The sequence below is a fragment of the Cupressus sempervirens genome, chromosome 5 (genome assembly GCF_028749045.1).
Source record: "Cupressus sempervirens isolate cs-2001-9-10 chromosome 5, ASM2874904v1, whole genome shotgun sequence".
In the NCBI taxonomy this organism is placed as follows: Eukaryota; Viridiplantae; Streptophyta; class Pinopsida; order Cupressales; family Cupressaceae; genus Cupressus; species Cupressus sempervirens.
Genome location: NC_143122.1, coordinates 72147091 through 72154248, shown reverse-complemented (window position 1 = coordinate 72154248; position 7158 = coordinate 72147091). Strand labels below are relative to the sequence as shown.

The 7158-nt window shown below is 37.5% G+C and overlaps 1 pseudogene; it reads left to right on the top strand.

Annotated features, from left to right (window-relative positions):
• The first annotated feature begins 1211 nt into the window (after positions 1-1211).
• Positions 1212-2048, top strand: LOC149554609 (uncharacterized; annotated as a pseudogene).
• Positions 2049-7158: the final 5110 nt, after the last annotated feature.

Sequence of the window (7158 nt, the reverse complement as noted above, 5' to 3'; positions counted from 1 at the left end):
TCTCCAAGTTTCTGTGAGTTTCTAAATCTTCATGTTCCCGGCTCGTTCCCAGCTCTGCACAGCACTTGAAGTTTTTAAAATCTAGCTTCTGAGCCTCAAGATATAAAAGGTTAATGATTGCCACCAAAAACACGTACTTCTTAACCTTTAACTTCTTAAAAGGTTAATGTTAACCATCAAAAACGTGTTTTTCTTAACCTCCAAATAAAAGGTTAATTTTAACCACCAAAAACATGTTTTTCTTAACCTCTATAAAGGTTAATGTAAGCCTCCAAAATTAACTTCTTAAAAGAGGTTAAGATGAGCTCAAGATCTTAACCATTAACCTGCATCTCCAAGCATGCACTTTCAAAGGCAAGCAAATGCACACTCACATCAATGAAAAGGAAATTAAGACATCTGAACACAAAAAATTTCAGAAGTCTAATAGATGCACGCGAAGTGTTTGAGAAAATGACTGAGTGAGACGTTCTTTCATGGAATGCGATCATTGCCGCTTATAGAAGAAAGGGAGGATTTTCATCAATGTAATCACTATTGTAAATCTGAGGAGCATGGAGCAAAAGTGGGAGGTGTTTTTGACAAATCATATTGCACTGAGAAACTTCGGCACACACCTATCAAGAGTACTGGGAAGAATTTGAGCTCTATCAGTTATATAACAGATGATGCCCATCATTTTGGCTATGATTACTCTAATCGAATTCTCTTCACCAATCAATGTAAAAATTACATACAACAGCATGTATATATCAACTTTGCTATGATATATGTGTAACAGGAATAGGAAGCTTCGAAACAGGTTATGGCTATTCATAAAATTGTATTCCGCTGGATATACCCGTCCATCTTGTAGGACTTGAAACACATATCTATGACCTATGCAACCAATTAAACCTGAGTTCGTGGCATAGCACAGTGAGGGTGTGAGTCTGTGGCATAGCCGGCCTTAGGAAAGCCACCTTGGCCAAGCTGTTTACAATTGAATTCATGGTACCTTCAAAGCATATTTCTTTACACAGAAAAATGGTACACTTCTAGACTTGCAATAGTCAATTCTGGGAAGACTGGGAAAGTACCATGGAGAAGTTTCGAGTGTTACCAAGGGTAAAGTTGTGATGGAAAACCATTTGCGAGGAGTCTGTGCCCTTGTCATATTGGACGATGTGAACGATTAGAGCCACTTGGATGTGGTGAATAGGGATCGGTCCATGGGAGATTATTTTATCTTGTGTGTGGACAGTTTGATAACCACTTCCACCTTGGAATCAGCTACAACCGAGGCCCAGAGGCCATCACAACCTAGTCAGGTTCCCTTCCGGCAAAATGGGGTGTTTGCACTAGATTCTCCTCCTGAGGCTTGTAAAGAGGTTTCTTCTCTTGATGCCGAGTCCTCAGAGATGATTCCTGACTCTCCCACCCTCAACTATGGAGACGGTCCATGCACTATGGTTGAGTGTCATATCTGCCAGGACGAGGATGATGATAGAAACATGGAATCTCCGTGTGCCTGTTTTGGGAGTTTGAAGTATGTACATCGCAAATGTGTGCAACGTTGGTGCAATGAGAAAGGAGACATTACCTGTGAGATATGCCATCAGTAATACAAGCCCGGTTATATTGCTTCTCAGCCATCTTATTTCGATGACATTCCCATCGATATCAAGTCAAGTTGGGAAGTATCTGAAGCAGAATTGGACCTGCGTGATCCTCGCCTTCTTGCTATGGTTGCAGCAGAGAGACACTTCTTTGAAAGCGAGTATGGTGAATACTCATTAGTGAACTCAAGTGGTGCATCATGTCTCCAATCTGCAGCTTTGATTCTCATGGCTCTTCTGCTTTTACGACATGCACTTGCTATAACAAATTTTGGAGGAGATGAGGATGGTTCGACCTTTTTCACTCTTTTCCTTCTGCGAGCTATCGGATTTATCTTGCCTTGTTACATCATGGCTCGGGCATTGAGTGTTATACACCGTTGTAGATAGAGATAGGTAGCAATAGCAGTAGCTAAAGTTGCCCTTTGTCTGCAACAGGAACAAGCTTGATTAGTGAATTGACAACACTTGGTCAATGTGCAATAGGACTTCGATGTACTACCTTTTTTTTTTTTTTTTTTTTTGGCAATTTGATATCTAATCAACTATCCAGTTGGCATCTGTTCACAAGATGAAATATCTCAATAAATGCCAGCGGATATATCCAAGCATCAATTCAATGATTCAATCTTCTGAAGACATGTTCCAAGCCATACATTTCAATTAGTGATCTTTGTCATTTAAGGTTAATTTCATTGAGGTTAATTAACCTCGCAAAATCACGTATTTTGGAGGTGGTTATTAACCACGAAGAGGTAGTTATTAACCTCTGTGTCTATATAAGGACACCTTTTGGCTTTGTAAAAGGGGGAATTTTTAGGCTTTAGAAAAGAGGAACACTATGAAGAAATTTTGATTAGAAGATGATATTTGGAAAGTATGTACAGATTTGTCTTTATAATTAGAAATTCCTCTTAAGTTCTTGGTGCAAGAAAGTAAAGGAACGTACAATTTGAGTTCTCTGATTCTAAATCTAAATTGTTTCAAATGTTGATTCTCTTTGTACTGAGCATTCTCACGGTATGGTGTAGATGTTTATGAATCTGTGGATCAGCATTGTGCTAGTAATAGTTTTTCAAGCGTAGATCTTGATCATTGTTATTAGCAATTTTAAGTTAGTAGTTTGAGAAAGCTTTGAAGTCGTGTGGTGCATTCATCATCATGAGCTTTCTCCCCTTTCATTTTAATTTTATATCTATTTGAAAAGCTTCAAAATTATATCATACGAGGGAGCTGCCCCTCTAAACGCAGAGGAAGGCCGAATATCAAGGGCCTATCCAACTGTTGTGAACAGTTTGCCACACACTCCGTTGGGCAATTCTTCTGTGACAAATCTGTTTACCAACAGATTTTTGGCGACTCTGCTGGGGAGACTGAACAGAAAGATTGACAGTCGCCTACGATGAAGTACAATGGTGCTTCCACATGAGAACATTTTTCCTGTTCTCCAACCAAACCTTGGCTTTCAAGACACCCAGGAAGATATCATCTCAGACTTGAACACTCTAGCCTGGAGGTGTAGACGAAGTGCTCAACAATACCATCTGGTGAATCAAGTTCTCGAAAAAGAAGAAGAATTTGGGAAAATCTTGTGAAGAGCTCGTATTGGTCACAACGTTGTTGAAAGAGTAGTAGTCATTCCAAGAAGGGAACAAGCAAAATCTTGGTCACATCCAAACTCAAGTAAATAACAATCAGTAACTCGGCTGATGAAGGTACCTTCCCTTGAATGAAGGTTGGCGAATCTATTTAGAAGATTGAATATTGGCGACTCTATCTGAGGTTCGAATTTAAAACATGGTTTGGTACAAGGGAAAAGTTGAAAGCGATAGTGATAGTGACAGTGATGATGAATACTTTTTATATCCTAAGAAACAGATTCCCGATGAACCTCTGCAAGTTGAATTCTTGAAGAATTTCTATGGCGGTAGGAGGTTAGATCCTAAAATGGTTCATCCCCACTTACTTCAAGTTTTTCAAAAGATCGAAGAAGATGATAGAAAAGAATATGGGTTTCTTTCTCATTATCAAGAATCCTTCTTGGAGAGAAATTCAACATATAAAGATAAAGAAGGCTTTACTGAAAAATGTCTTTCATCTAAATCAGTGATGAAGAATAATAAAAGTATCTCTCATGCGCCTTCGCCTGAACAAAATCGGATTTTTGATGATCCTACACAAGCTAGCTTTTTGAAGAGTTTCTATGGTGGACGGAAACTAGATCCAGGCGAGACTCATCCATCTTTGCTCCAGACATTGCAAAAGATTGAACAAGAAGATGGTAAAGATTATCAATTTTTCTCTCACAAGCCCAAATCGTCCTTAGAAACAAGTTCTACATGTAATTATAAAGAAGAGCTTGATAAGGAAAGTGATTCATGTCAATCAAAGATGGATAGTGGTGGTCAAAAAGGTATCCCAATGCTTGCACCTATTTCTCATCAAAATCATATTTCTATTGATCCCAATCAAGTGGAATTCTTAAAAGGTTTCTATGGCAATGCACGCCTAGATCCTGACAAAGTACATCCTTCTTTACCTCAGGTGTTGCGAGAACTTGAGAAAGAAGACCCATGCAAGAATTATTTTCTTGATAACAGAACATCACCTGATCCAAATGTTAGAAAGGATTCATCTAAATCTACTTGCATGAAAGAAGACAAAGGTTCAATGCTTAATCAAGGAGATGATCGAGAGATGGTGCCTATAGAAGTAAAAGAGTCTAGTAATGTATCAAGGCATCATTGTGAACATTTTCAAACCCAAGAGAAATTATTCAATCATCTCCATCCTAATGAAAAAGAAAGAGAAATATCAAAACCTCGAGAAACTACACAACAAATGATTGAAGATGACGAAAATGTGGATCAAAGTGAATTTCACACTGCTTTTATTCCAACATGGTGCCTGGATGCTTTAGATGATGACTTCCTATGTGGAGAAAATCTTCCAAATCATCCTTCAATGACCATTCGTGATGATGAATCTATTGATGATATCAATACTTTAGATGTCATGGAAGAATCAAAAACCACTACCATTGATGGAGATAAAAGCAGCCATGAACTTCTACAAATATCTGCTTTCCCTGAGGAAATGGAGACCTTTACATTTGATGATATTGATGAACTTGTGATTAAACTATCAGTTGATGGAAACGTTAAAAATCAGCTTCTAGGAGAAGAAGATGAACCATGCAATCTTAATTCTTTATCATGCATGCCAACTTCTACATTTCATAAAGGATGTCTTGTACAAGAAATGATGATTCAAAAGGGGATAGATATCATCGAATGTATTGAAGATGAAAGCTACATGGACATGAAGACAAGTTCCTCTATTCCAACGAAAATACAATTGAAATCCTATGGATCATTCAAAGTTCAAGGAAATCCTCTTTTTGTGTCTTTTCATCAAATAGGAAATTCTATGCCAAAGAACTTCTATGAGATGAATAATCATGATGAAGAAAGTAATGAGCTAGTAGCGGATCTCATGGAGGAATCCCGTGAAGAAATATCTTGTGATGTATTTACTCCAAGATTGTGCTCAAAATCTTTGGATAGTAAATTTCTCTATGAAGAAAATGTTTACTCAAATCCTTTATTCATAGAGAAAGGCATTTCCGTTGATGATTCTCAAGTTGGTATTCGAAGACATGGTTTGATGGCTATACCTCCTCAAGTTGCTTCACATAATAGATTATATGAAAGAAATACAATACGAGGTTTGATATCTTTGAGTCTTAATCACCAGAAGGATCTTCAGAAGGAGGATTTTGATATTAATGGAAGGGAAATTGAAGTGATGACCAACCATGTTGACCATAATATCAGTATAACTTCAGAGTACCTAAGACTTCAAGATGATCTTTTGGAAGATAAGGAAGAAGAAATGGATCATGAGAAGATTCAATATAATACAGATGTGCATCTAAGTTGGAATAATTTTACGAAAGATTCAACCAAGATCATGGTAATGGAAAAAGAAGAGGGTTCGCAGAGCATAGGAAAAGATCAGAAATGCATTCAGAAACTTGAGAATCTTATACTTCAACTCTTTGAAAATGAAGTTATCAATGACATGCAACAGGAAGCAGAGTTGATTTCAAAGTTTGAGATTTTTGATGAAGCCTGGTTATTTGGATATGCTCTTTCATCCAGAGATATGAGGGATGTTAGGAATCTCAGAGTTAGAATTCAAGGAGCACACTTACATTCGAACTCATGGAAGCTTAAGAATTTTCATATGGTGGTACACCATGGTATTTATTTTCCCCAGCCAGTGAATGGATTTGTATGATTATACCTTGAGTCACTGTAAGTAGGGAAACCTACCTTGTATATAGTCTAATTAGGAGTTTTGTTGTGCCTAGTTTTCTTTCAGTTGTCTGGTTTTTGGCGCTAGTTTCCTCCCTTTTGCAAATTGGTCCCTTAGATGACTCTATTTTATAGCCCTATGGATAAGGCACTATTTTATTCATTCTAGATTCGAGCTTCATCCTTGTCAGTCCTTGTCCCCAGTTAGAGCCAGCTGTTGCCCGGCTATAAAATTCTTTCAATTTTATAGGCCTTGGTTAATTTTATTAAATTGTCTAATTTTAAGCTTTAAATTGACCATTTAATCTCCAAGTTTCTGTGAGTTTCTAAATCTTCATGTTCCCGGCTCGTTCCCAGCTCTGCACAGCACTTGAAATTTTTTAAGTCCAGCTTCTGAGCCTCAAGATATAAAAGGTTAATGATTGCCGCCAAAAACACGTACTTCTTAACCTTTAACTTCTTAAAAGGTTAATGTTAACCATCAAAAACGTGTTTTTCTTAACCTCCAAATAAAAGGTTAATTTTAACCACCAAAAGCATGTTTTTCTTAACCTCTCAAAAGGTTAATGTAAGCCTCCAAAATTAACTTCTCAAAAGAGGTTAAGATGAGCTCAAGATCTTAACCATTAACCTGCATCTCCAAGCATGCGCTTTCAAAGGCAAGCAAATGCACACTCACATCAATGAAAAGGAAATTAAGACATCTGAACACAAAAAATTTCAGAAGTCTAATAGATGCACGCGAAGTGTTTGAGAAAATGACTGAGTGAGACGTTCTTTCATGGAATGCGATCATTGCCGCTTATAGAAGAAAGGGAGGATTTTCATCAATGTAATCACTATTGTAAATCTGAGGAGCATGGAGCAAAAGTGGGAGGTGTTTTTGACAAATCATATTGCACTGAGAAACTTCGGCACACACCTATCAAGAGTACTGGGAAGAATTTGAGCTCTATCAGTTATATAACAGATGATGCCCATCATTTTGGCTATGATTACTCTAATCGAATTCTCTTCACCAATCAATGTAAAAATTACATACAACAGCATGTATATATCAACTTTGCTATGATATATGTGTAACAGGAATAGGAAGCTTCGAAACAGGTTATGGCTATTCATAAAATTGTATTCCGCTAGATATACAAGTCCATCTTGTAGGACTTCAAACACATATCTACGACCTACGCAACCAATTAAACCTGAGTTCATGGCATAGCACAGTGAGGGTGTGAGTCTAC